The following is a 13356-nucleotide window of genomic DNA, read 5'->3' as shown; positions in this document are numbered from 1 at the left end:
TGCATCTCAGCCACTGATACTGTTTTGTTAGGGCTGGAAGCAGCTTCAGCATCTCTTTATCAAGGGCAGCCTAACTCTAACCAATGGCCTGCAGAGATTCAGATATCCCTAGTTTGTGGGTATTGGTGGGGTTTTGGGGATTTATATCAGCAGTAATTAGTCACCTCACTCACTCAAATGACTGTGAGTCAGGCAAGAGCACCTGCATTTAATCTGGAAGGCCACTCCTTATCTAATGAGGAGAGCAGGAGAAAAGGGTTAGGTAAAAATTGTTGTGTGTGATTGGCACTGTTAAAATGGATGGAAGAAGCAAGTATTAAATACTATGCAGTTCAGTGAGTGCTAGCTTGCAGTATGAAAATGTTGGCTGGACAAGATGTATTTTGACCTTAGGGTTTTGGTTCTTAATGTTTTCTTAGTGAGGTTTTTTACACTCAGGTAAGACAAATCAAAATGAATAGTTAATGTGTGTGTGAGCACAATGCTGGCTTCCAAAAGCCAAATCTACAGTTCAGAAATTTCTGTAGCAGTGTCTACACAGGGGAAAAAAGCATAGGCATTATAGGCATTTATTTTCTTTGTTATTGTTGCTTTCCACTGTTATGGGTGGCCAAGAACACTATGCCAGCTGATGTACCTTGGTTTCTACAAGTGTTTTAATGCCCCTGCGATCAACTGAGACAAGCCATCGATTTTGGTAGATTTCAGTAGTAATCTTTGACACAACTGATCAGATTTTATGTGTGATGGATAATTGTATATGAAAATAACAGGGCAGCATGGTTAAAATCTTATTGTGATATTTATTATTTGCCTGGCTAATTCTGTTCAAAAAGAAGCAAGCTCACTTTCCTGTGGTATGCCACCAACATTTTCTGTATTTGAATTGTTATTGCAGCAATGGTAAGCTGTCTTTTAAAAGGAATACAGAGTGGCCATAAAACTGTGCATGTTTCAAAGAGTAAATGCGCGTGTTAGTTTTTAAGCCAAGGATAAAAAGGGGACAGTATAGCTAAGTTTTTCTCAATAACAATTTTTTTTGCATTTCATTTGGTAAATAAGTCCCAGGTGTATTTCAGACTAATTATTTCAAAATATGGTTGCTCACAGCTGTAGGCCAGCTGTACAATGACACCTATGAAATACTCAGAATTTAACAGATCTGGTCTTTTAAGCCTAACAAAGGCACACGGTCCACAGAAATGCTTCATAAACAGCTAATTAATTCTACTATTGGATTAAAAAGGAACTTCCTGATTTGTTACAAAAAAATTCTCCTTGTCTTCAATTTACAAAACCTCTCTAAATTTTATGCCCCTTTCTAAATGTTATGGCGGGGAACAGGAGATATTCTGGGTTTTGTAGCTTGAAAAAACTCAGTCTTCTCTGGTACCTTCTCACATCATGGACTGTATTTAAGTGATTGTCATACCCTGTCTACAATGGAAAAGAGTTCTTGGTGTTGTGTAATCCACTGAATTGCTTGCTTTTCTCTTGTGCCCTATGAGACCTTATGCTGTTTTCTGCTTCTAGAGAAATGTTCTAATTTAGTGTTTCAAAGGTGCAATGAGCTATTTCAAAAGGGCACAGTTTGGACTGTTTCCCCTTGCAATAACTTGAAAGTAATTGTCTTATATACTTTATATTTTCTGAGACCTGTTTTCTTTCACTTGTTTTTTCCTAGGAAGTATTTATAAAATCATTTTAATTCTGTTTTTCCATATTGTAATGACAAAAGAGATAATCTGCACTCATGTCATAAAGTATCACTGAGGAAATTATTAGTACATTGGTTCTGTTATCACTGCTGTAAATACCAGTCAAATACTGACAGAGGTGTATTTCTTCTCAAAAGTGCAGTGAGGCAAGATGTTAAAACTGTCAGTGGTTCATAACAAACTCTTCACTGTAACAAGTATGGTTAGAAGGATACTTGTGTGATTAGAATAAGCAGCTTAGGAAAACACCTTCTGAAATCATCCTTTAAAGCTGCCTTGCTGCATGTTCCCTGCAGCCTGATTGGGAAGAAGTAAATAATCGGTAATTACATGGGAAAGTTAGGCCACCTGCATGCCCGTACTTCCACACTTAGTTATACCCTTATACTTCTTCCTAGCAAATCTGATTTTTGCTGCAATTCAAAGCTAAGTATGTTTTTGTATTCTTTGCAAGAGAAAATCATAATTATTGATAGTAGGCCCAGAGCTGGCTTTAGCAAAGAAGGGTAGGGAGGTAAATCTGTGGTATTTGCCTACTGTGCAAGAGATGAGCTGGCTGCTCTGAGGGTGGGCTGAGCTGCTAATCCTTCCCTATTGCTTGTACAGGCCTATGCTAAGATGCGTTTGGGCTGGCTTTGAAGGAAGTCTGATTCACTGAAAATATCTGTTCCCATGTTCTTGCTTTGCAAGCAACCATACTTTGTAGTTTGTCCCACACTTGGAAATTTAGATTAAGAAGTGATGGAAGGTAAAACAGGTAGCATTATGGTGGACTAAATAACCTTCCCAGAGTCATAACTGAATGTGGTGCTGAGACACATTTTTCTGTGATTGTCTTTCAACTTGACAGCATCCCCTGCTCAGTACTGTTTACTAAGCTGCTTACCCCTCCTCCTGTTTACTGTGCCCTGTCTGCACTTCTGGCAAGCACCCAGGTCCTTTTGAAAACATTTGCTGGTCTCTGACATAGCATTGGCTTTGCTAATTTACAAAGGAATACAGTACTTCAGTGACAGAGTTTGTATACTTTTTATATATGTAGGAATGCTGGGAGGTGGGGTAAATTAAAGTGTCAGAAGGGCAGCTCCTGCTGTGCGTGTTTGACTGCTCACGCGCTCACATGAAGCTGGGTGATGGAGATCAGGAAGAAAAAACAGCTGAGGCTTACCTGTAATTCTGTACGCTTGTCCTTCTCATAAATATCCTTGAAAATGTGGTAGTGTGGGTCCACTAAAATGTCAGCAATTGCTAAGTGAAACATGTCTGCCACTACTTACCTCCTGACAATGTAGAGCCCAGCTCTTCTGTTTGTGGCACACAAGAAGCAAGCTGAGTGCAAACACCTTAAGCATGCAAATCTAAGCCCGAGGTTAGGACATTCCCTCTTGAGCCAGCTTAAGGCACAGTGGGAGAATGTATTGCCTAGGCCACCCCCAAACAAGACTGTAGGTCCTTCCTGTATAGGAAGAATTTAATTGTGAAAGAAGACAGTGCCTACTGTCTTCCCCACAGCAGCAGTTGCTGCCCCGCAGGGACAGCAGTAGGAGAATGCCATTCTATCCAACATCTATGCTAGCTTTTCCTTCCCAGCTTTGTCCTTCATCTTATATATGTCATGAAGGAGGAGGACTCGTATTTTTCTGAGCCATTCCTGCCTTCTAAAGAGGCTAGGGGGGTAGACTCTTCTTTGTAGAAAGTGTAGGTAGGGGGGTTGTGGAGGCCTGCTGGTGTAGTCTTCAGAGGAAGAGGTTGAGATCGAGTGATGGGAAGGGGGCTTTCATTCTTCCTTGTGCTTTTAACCCCAGTGCCCCTTCCTCACCTGCTCTGTATCTTCCAGGACACATTCTGCTGCTGAGAAAGCAAATTGATCCTTGCCTCTGGGGCTGAGATACCTTGCATGCTGAAGTCATTCTTGTCTACCAATGACACTGTTCCACGTAATAGCCTCTGTTTGGGGTGTGACTCTACATGAGCATAGGTATTTTCCTGTGTTCTGGGAAATTTAACACTGGGAATATAGTATTATGGAAGAAAGACGGCTGGGAGGGATCTCCAGCGATCAGTAAATCCAGGCCCTTGCCCAAAGTAAAGAACGATTGCAGATAAGCCATTCCTGTGAGATTCTTGCATCATCTCAGTTGCAGATTTGTAACCTTCCTGGACATTCTTCCTGTGTTTACCTCTCTGTTAAAACCCCTCTGTTCACTTCTCTGTTACTTCTACCCTATCCACTGCAGATCCAGAGGTGATCTGTTTCCTTGGGGTGTGCAGTGGCTTTTTATCAGTTTGAATGATTATCATTTTGAAGATAGTCATTGTGTCTCCTCTGTCTAGCCCTTCTCCAAGGACTAGCCCTTCTCATGGAATGGATGAGTCTGGTTATTCCAGATGGATGCACAAAAGCAGCTCTCTGGACTAGCTTCAGCTGGTTCTTACCTTCCAGGAAGGGCCCTGTGTGATACAGGATACTGCACTCTGGCAGAGACCGCCTTGATAAAGCAGGAAAGTACATGGTAGAACGTAACCTTTCCCAGCTGAAAGGTAAGCTGTTCTCTTCAGGAGAGAAGAGAGAAAAGGGCTATTTTAGAGTATTTTTTGAAGTAATAAAAGAGTATTTGAGGTGGAAGGGAGACAGGCTATTGTCATTTGTAAGATAGCTTCACATAAAATCTTTTTCCTCTTCCTGATAGACATGTATCCATTCCTGATGGCATTGATCCACCTTTAGCAGTGCATATGTTTTGGAAAATGAGAGTCAGGCACGGTATTGGCTCTGTGTTGTTGGCAGGATGTCCTGTTGATGTGCTTCAAGGGGAGCGGGTTGCTCCTATCCTTGGCATGATCTAAGCCTTTATTCTCCTCAAAGCACAGGGCTGTCTTAACACTTGCTGATGGTTTCGAAAGAAATTAGTTTTTGCTTGTACTTTGTGTAGGCTGTAACTGGTATTGCTGTTATGCAGATTAATCGTTCCCTGGCTGCAAACCTCTTCTTCCCATACAAAAACCTTGTAGTAGAACACAACAACATTCTTTATAATGCTGTAATGAATGTGAGCAAAGCAGCTTTCTTACTGCTACCCTGAAGTGCTAAACAGTTTTTCAGTCAGCTGAAACCCCCATAACTTAAACTATGTATCTGATCCATATAGGATCACAATGGTATGCTCTCTCAGAAAGGAGCCTTCTTTTTAACTCTAACATACTGCAGAATTTATCATACACAAAGTAAACGCTATTTCTATGCAAACATCTGCTTCTGTTTCTTTCTCTTCTTCTTGTTTTTTCCCCTGGTGTTTAATATTGTACCTATTATACTAGTATCTGAGTAATTCCTTAGTTTACAGTTGTCAGACTGTATTGGAAGTTAAGCCTTCCTGTGTGGCTAGGTATTCCTGTAGCCTGCATATGGATTAGGTATGAGCAAAGCAAAGTAAGATAAGTGAGGTTTGCAGGAGATCCCATGAATCTTGCCTGACAGCCACCTTGGAACTTCTAGGTGAAGCACAGGTACAGTTAATAAACTGTGAGGAAGCCATAATGGTCCTGAAAGAGATGCAAAAGGTGACACTGATGGAAGTCTTTGAAAGAATGTAATTTTTCTGCGGTCTCCCATGTTGTACGGTGCTGTTTGTGTCCACAAAGACATGGTAAGAGGGGGCACATCTCTACCTCTTGTCATGAAATATGCTTAATTTCAACTGTACCAACAACAGTCAGTATCAGAGAGCAACTAGGATACTGTGAATTACCCAAACCTGTATAAGCTATCCTGAAATGCTTACATATTTTCCAGAAAACACCTCTTGCTGTCAGTTGTTTTCTGCGTTCTTCTAAGCCTATTGAACTGTATTTTTCCCTAGACACTTTCAGTAAGTGGCAAAAATAGGGGTGTTTTACCTCTCAGTGTGCATGCATGATTAAAAAAGATACTGTCTGTATGTTCATTCTTAACGGTGGCACTCAAAGAACAGTATTAGTTTCCCCCACGTTCTAGTGCTTTTATAAATAGTTAAGAGCAATCATGCTGTTACTGTTTTTTTTACAATAACCAACAATATTTTTACCTCTATTAAAGCATAAAAAACCCAATTAGAAGTTTTCATCAAACTATCTATAAGCAGTAAGGTAGAAACTTTTACTGCCTGGCTTCTGGGAGTGTACATGCATACAGATTCAGCTGAATTCCTCCAAAAATGTACTCCAAAAATTCCAAAAGTTGCTCAATTTAATAAATTTATGTGACAGTGAATGAAAAATCTTTCTATTCTCTAGAATAATTGTACTTATGGTGGCCTTCAGGAACCTCAACTTCAGTTGCTGAGTTTTATTTTTCTTTTTTAGTGACAAGCCATAGCTTCCTTTAAGCCAAAGGCATGGTACTACAAAAGGAAGATAGTTTTTGATTTAAAAATACATAGGACAAGAATTGGAGGTGGTTCCACTTACATTTGGGATCTGCTTGCACATGACCTCTGCATACTATGTCCTGTTCTCAAAATAGCTGTTTCTTGAATGGCTTTCCTTGCTTCTGACATCATCCTTCTTCTCCAGGGTGATTGCAGTACTGTTTGAGAACTTTAAAGATTTTGAATGTCCTTCAAATATCCTTGAAACAAACCTGGTCATATCTGTTAGGAACCAGCATGTTGCTATATATAGAATCATAGAATCATAGAATGGTGTGGGTTGGAAAGGACCTTAAGATCATCTGGTTCCAACCACCCTGCCACAGGCAGCGACGCCCAAGGCTCTATCCGACCTGACCTTGGACACTGCCAGGGATGGAGCATTTACCACTTCTTTAGGCAACCTGTTCCAGTGCCTCACCACCCTCACAGTAAAGAACTTCTTCCTTATATCTAACCTGGATATAGTTCAGGTCTTGTTTAAAGCTAAACAACTATTATGAATAACAGCCAGAGATCTGACCCAAGACTAGATGGACAATTATGAGTGACAGGGTGTGTGGGATAGTATGGGCAAGTACCTAGGACAGTGGGTACCTCCAGTGTCTTGGAACGTCAACCCTGAACAAGTACGAAATCTGGAAAAACTAGTGAAATATTTGGAAAAAGTATGCTGTCGCCCTGGCAATACCAGAGAGGCACAAATCACTCCAATGTGCTGGGGCTTGGCCCATGCCTATTTCAGTCTTGTTCAATACTACTTGGTGCCATCAAGAGGAAGGAAAGTTTTCTGGATCTGATAAAAAGATGACAGGCACTGCAGCTACTCTAACCACTGTAACAGGCACTGCAGCTGAACCGATGGCTTAACCTGTGCTGGTATCCTATACATATGAAGAAATGGGCACAAAAGACATCTCGTTTAGTAAAGGAAGAGCAATTGCAGCTGGAGAAAGAAGTGATGAGAATATGTGAGAGAAACAACTCTGCAGAGGTCAGTGAAGGAGGAGGGGGATGAAGTGCCTCAGGTACTGGAGCAGAGATTTCTCTGCAGGCCATGGTGAAACAGGCTGTCACCCTGAAGCCCAATGGAGGTACATGGTGAAGCAATTATCTACCTGCAGGCCATGGAGGACCCCATGCCAGAGCAGGTGGGTGTGTGAAGGAGGCTGTAACCCTGTGGGATGCCTGTGTTGAAGCAGGCCCCTGGAAGAACCTGTGGACCCATGGAGAGGGGAGCCCACACTGGAACAGGTTTGCTGGCAGGACTTGTGACTCCCATGCAGGACCCATGCTGAGGCAGTATACTTCCGAAGGACTGTATCCTATGAAAAGGGCCCATGCTGGAGTAGTTAGTGAAGAATTGCAGTCTATGGGAAGGGCTCATGTTGGAGAGGTTTGTGAAGAACTGTGTTCTGTGGGAGAGATGCCATACTGGGGTGAGGGAAGAGTGTGAGGAGTCCTCCCCCCTGGGAGGGAGGAAGCAGTAGAAACAACATGTGATGACCTGACTGCGACCCCCATTCCCCATCCCCCTGTGCTGCTCAAGGGAAGAAGCAGAGAACTTGAGAGAAAAGTTAAGCCCTGGGAAGAAGGGAGGAATGGCAGGAAGGTGTTTCTAAGATTTGGTTTTATTATTTTTTTTATCCTGTTCTGATGTGATTGATTGATAATAAATTTATTCCCTCAGTCAAGTCTGTTTTGCCTGTGATGGTAATTGGTGAATAATCTCTCCCTGTGCTTATCTCAATCCATAAAACTTTTGTTATATTTTCCTCTCCCCTGTCCAGCTGAGGAAGGGAAATGATAGAACAGCTTTGTTGGGCACCTGGCATCCAGCCAGGGTGAACCTACCACAGTCCTTTATCCTGCATACCAGGAAGAGAGGCTAATGGGAGGCTATCAAAAAGTAAACCACTTGGGGCAGTGGACTAGCAGAAGTGTGTGAAAGTAAGCCTGGGACATATTCGTTGATGGGGAAGTAATGTGAGCTGGCACATCTGGGAGGGGAGAAGCCTGTCATGGGGCTGATAAGGCTGATACCAAACTGGGAGCTGAATTGAAAGTTGAGACAAATGCCAGAAAGCCTTGGGCCACAAATAGAAAATTGCTGTCTGAGTAAAGTTGGGAAAAGAGAAATTGAGTTATAAAATTGCTTCTGTTCAGAAATTGAGCCATGAACTATGCAGAAAAGTTTGGTCTTCTATAGGTGTAAAGACCCCCTCATGATGAATGCCCTGGGGAGAGGAGTAACTAGAAACTGGGAAGTATGAATGGGGGGTTTGTTGTGTCTTGTCTTGGGATTAGTGTTCTTCAGTTTATTCAGCAAGGAGCAATTACTTCTCTAGTTCCTTTAAATCTGATAGATGCCTCCAAGCAGGGGATTGACAGAGGGAGCAAAAAAATTGGTAATATGAAAGGAATCTAATGGGTCTACACTATAGCCATGGAAATCTACTAGACCAGGTTGCTCAAAGCCCTGTCCAACCTGGCCTTGAACATTTCCAGGGATGGAGCAGCCACAGCTTCTCAGGACAATCTGTTTCAATGCCTCACCACCCTCACAGTGAAAAACTTCTTCCTAATATGTAAATCTTTCCTCTGTCAATTTAAAGTCATTTCCCCTTGTCCTATCTCTACAGGCCCTTGTAAAAAGTCCCTCCCCAGATTCCTTGTCAGCCCCTTTAGATGCTGAAAGGCTTCTCTCAGGTCTCCCTGGAGTTTCCTTCAGGCTGAACAGCTTATCAAGTCTTCTCCATTTGGTTGCCAACAACTCAAGTTAAACTCCAAGCCTATGACTTTTCCTCTGCCCTGAGGTCTGATAGTGTCTCTTTCACCCCTTAAATCCAGCTCCTTCTATATCTTTCTAACTGAAATGAAGCACACATCTACTCTGCATATGGCCCACTCTGGAATGCAACTGGGACAAACTCCTGGATATAGAGCTACTACTACAGAACTAGCAGCTGCCAGAGTTTTGAGATGTGGAATCAGACAGACAGTGAGAAGTCCCCTAGCAAAACGTTCCCTTTTTTGTTAGTAGTTTTAGTTGTTTGAGGGGGAGTTGGACAAGGACATGACTCAAGGCCAAGCTGAATGTGGTTCTGGGCAACCTGGTCTAGTTGAAGGTGTCCCTGCTGATTGCAGGGGGGTTGGACTAGGTGACCTCTGAGGGTCTGGTGTCTTCTAACCCATACTATTCTCTGATTCTATGACAAGGCAACAGAGTTCCCTTCTTCCCCCAAAATAGAAAATATTATTTTAGTCCTCTAAAGCTTGTAAAAGAAAGGATTTAGAAGGATGTAGTTGTATATTTTGATCATACACACCTTTTCCTGTGCTGCTTCTAACCTCAGCCACGAAATATGCAGTGAAGAGTGCAAAGCAGCACATTAGGTGGGAATTAAAAGACTGGCTCTAGAGAGATGAATAACAAGAAGGAGGAAAAGATCAGAGTGAGGAGAGAAATAAAAGGAAAAGGTGTGAGACACACAAATAGGGGGCAGGAAGTGGAGTTCAAAGTGGGTGAAATTGTCAGGGGCTGAAAGACCTGTTGCTCGTGAGAGGGCTGAGAGGGAAAATCTGAGACAGGTAGAAATCTTTGTAATACATGTGATTTTGCTTCCAACTATTCTCACCAGTAAATACACTGTTGTAGGAAGACAAGATGAAATAAAAGTTCCATTGGGTGGTGAGGCTTCTGCCACTCCATTGTAAGAACCTTTCCAGAGTGGAGACTTACAGTCTGATGCAAGTGTGTGAGGAGTTGGAGGAGAACAATAAATAGCTTGTTTTCATCTCTGAAATTAGGATAAAATGCTGGCCTGGAGATGGCAGACTAGCATAATTCATTATGTTACTCAGATCCACTTTTGTTTTCCATGTTTAATTGTATGATAAAGAAGCAGGAAGCTTATGGAAGCAAAAGAGTTTTCCAGAGAGGGTTCTGGCAAACTATGCAATCCTGGATATGAAACAGCAAAATTGAGAGAGGTTATACATAAAAATGTAGTGTAATGATGCCTACTTTCTTTTTTCTAAATCTTTCACAGCTTCTGACATCTGAAAGCTGTCTTGCTGTGGTAGGTTGCATAGTGCTGGTATACCAGCAGATCAGGGTACACAAAGGATTAAATATCTGTACCTGATATTCAGCAGGCAAGTGAGATTTGTGAGCTAGTAACTTGTTTGATCTAGGTTCCCTTTTGGGCAATGTTAGGCTCCAGGACCTCAAATCTAGTTTTTGGAAACTCTGCATAAACAGAGCCAGAAACTTGTTTTTGAACACAAATACATACTTAATAGAATAATCCTTTATTTCAGGGCCTCTCTGAGACATGGGATCTTTGTCTGAATTCCTTTAACAAAAGAAAATTGAGGGTTTGTTGAGTCTTTTCGGGTGGGGGGGGGGGGAAGTAGTTCTTGTCTTGGGGTTTTTTTCTGTGTTTTTGACCAGGGCTCCACTAATTAAGTAGCAATTTAGTTGCTTACACTTTGAAGTTTCATTCATTACCTGTCCTGTGTTAAGTCAACAAAAGGCTACATCTAAGGCAGTGAGTCTCAGGCCATCACTTTTTTGGCTGCCTAATTAAATGTAATTACTTTATTTTGTGCCAGGGTTCATACTTGTAACATTGCCTTGTAATAATTTAAATTGCATGTATGCCGTAGGGGGACTGTTTGACGCCAGAAAGGAGACGCTCCTGCTGTCCTTCCTTGCAATAGCATGCAAGCCAAAAGTAGAGAGACATCATTTTCCTACCTACTTATTAGCTACCCTACAGGAGGATCACCAGTAAGGCACTCATTTTATAGGGACAGGATGTATAACGGACCCACTATTGTGCCTAAAAATAGCTCTTATTTGGGACATGCTGGGATTAGCCACAGAGGGAATCCTAGACATTTAAAAGTAAGTGACCTTCCCATGGTACGTGAGCTTTGCATCCATTCTCTTTTATAACTATGACAGATCAAAAGCATTACATTGCCACTCATTGTCTCTTTAGAGGGATTTGAAGAGTTACTGTCCCCTTGACAAGCAAATTACTCCTGATGCTTCTATTTGTTGAGATCAAGCAGCAAACACTGCTCAAACAGAAAAATCACCTGTATTTCATTTTTCTGCTCATGCATTAGGAAATGGTTGTTGCAGAAAGAGTAAACGAGCAGATCAGCACAGTTAATGAGCTCTGGTAAATCTTCATGACGCATGGAGTAAGTACAAGCCAGTCCAAATTTTGAATTAGACTTTAATGATTAACAATATGGTAAATCTAGTCTCACAAGCACTAATAATGGGGGTCACTTTTGCATCTTTGTTGACTACTGAAATGTGTGCATCTTCGTTGTGTGGTGGAGCCCCCCCTTTTTTTTTTTGTCAATGGTGCCAGCACGTCTACAGTGAAGCAGTTAAAACTAATGTCTCTCAAGCTGCATTCAAGTTTAAAGGGTGGTGGGGGGAGGAAACTAAACAACTTCTGGCTTTCTAAGGGCTAGATAATTTGTGGAGTGTTTTGAGGAAACATCACAAAGAATACAAATGGAAAAACAATTAATCAATTTAATGTAGAAGATGGATGGGACTGTTTCTTCCCAGAAAAAATGCCATATCAGTATTTGGGTACAAACAGGAAGCCAGAGTTCATTTGCAGTGTATTTGGTTCAATATAAAATGGCTTCATGGGGGAAGACTAAATTTTTATGGCAGTTTTGTGAGGGGCATCAAAATAAAAATCAAACACGCATGTATTTGCTCTGGGGTTTTAGTTTGGTTGGTTTTGTTTGTTTATTTGTTTTTAAATACGATTAAGAAAACCTGATTCCTGATACACATTGTTTTAATTTAAGCACCTTTGGAGATTCAAGTGCTGGGTATGCCTAAGCTAATTTTTTATCTTGCTGCATGTTGTTGGCATCCAGCCTACTAAATTATCCTACCTATGGCAGAGCATACATGTCACTTGCAAAAAACAGTGGGAGATACTGGGAACATTTTTGCTCTTTGACTGTAGTAGTAGGTCATCGGGATTTTAGGCTGGTTTTTAATCTGCAGTAATATGGGGAGGGGAGTTATATGTTCAGCTGATCCTCTTTTGTGCTTAGGACTCCATTATATGTACAAAGAAGTGTTTTATGTGAGGTATGAGAATGTTCATCTCCATAGAATAGGATAGACAGCATGAAAAGTTATTCAGCTTTACCCCAGCAGCTGCATAAGCTAAACCATATAATTTAGTTTTCTCTTTTAACTTACATTTACACCCTCTTACAGCCCTGTTTCCTGTCTCATGATGACATAAGCTTGATCAAAAAGAGAGATAACCAGTCTGCTCGATTTTAGATGTAGGGATATCATTAATGATTTCTTCCATTGAATATCAGTTTAAATCAGGTTCCAAGCAGAGAGTCCTCAGACTGGGACCTCCTTAGCAGACTCACGTAACTGAATTCATTTAAGGATGAGGTAAACAAGGTCATGATACTACAGGCAAAAAGCCTTTATGCGCACTCTGTGAGGAGCATCAAAGACATGCTGTGCATATAACTAGTAGTTTGGTTGGAGAAGAATGTAGACCCATGCCTACTACTGATGAAAAAGCTTCAAACACATGGAAAATGTTCCTGCCTCTTGTGAAGCTCTTCCATGCTGTGCTGGCAGTGCCAGGGAGATCAAACTCTGTTACAGGAGTAGTACAGGGCTATCTTCATAGCTAAGTTTGTATGGCTTTCTAAACCAGTAGGTCCATGGTTCGGTGTGTCTGTCCCTGCAGTTGATTACGGGCTATGGATATTCAGTGGCAGAAGAAGAGCTAGCAATCTGCAGTGGGGCCACTTGTGTAGAGCTGGTTTAGATGGTCTCTTGCCTCCTCAGTCAGGCTGTCTTAGATGAGCAAGCAGGTGGCAGAGCTATTTGAAGTCAAAGAAATGAGGAAAAGCTGAGAGGTGCTATAAAAGATATTCTGCTCTATGTTTTGGTTTTGGTCTTTTTTTTCTTTCAAACTGTAAGAGACCTGTATTAAGAGAGATTGAGGTAGTACCCATCTTGCCTCCACATTTTTACCTCTTTCTCTCTCAAGTTTCAGGGCAACAAAGCCTGGCTGTGTCCTGCCAGAGAATTACAATGAAGAAGAATTTGTATGTTGTACAATAGAAGCTACAAAGAAACCACTTTTTGAGGATTGTGAATGGGTCTTCCTTTGTTTCTGCAAAAGAATAAGTATGACCTGAGT

The 13356-nt window shown here is 41.5% G+C and overlaps 1 long non-coding RNA gene across 1 annotated transcript in view; it reads left to right on the top strand.

The window, feature by feature from the left end:
- Nucleotides 1-228: 228 nt before the first annotated feature.
- The window catches only part of LOC133223271 (uncharacterized), a 49842-nt gene continuing 36714 nt past the window's right edge, over nucleotides 229-13356 (top strand). The window contains exon 1 of the long non-coding RNA XR_009728513.1: nucleotides 229-438. This is a non-coding gene — a long non-coding RNA (uncharacterized LOC133223271). The remainder of the gene's footprint in view (nucleotides 439-13356) is intronic.

This window comes from Neopsephotus bourkii, unplaced genomic scaffold, assembly GCF_033783945.1.
Source record: "Neopsephotus bourkii isolate Nb327-2 ecotype Australia unplaced genomic scaffold, CSIRO-AGI_Nbou_v1 NB_1634, whole genome shotgun sequence".
NCBI lineage: Eukaryota > Metazoa > Chordata > Aves > Psittaciformes > Psittacidae > Neopsephotus > Neopsephotus bourkii.
The sequence above is the reverse complement of the archived record's forward strand: the minus strand, read 5'-3'. Positions and strand labels throughout refer to the sequence as shown.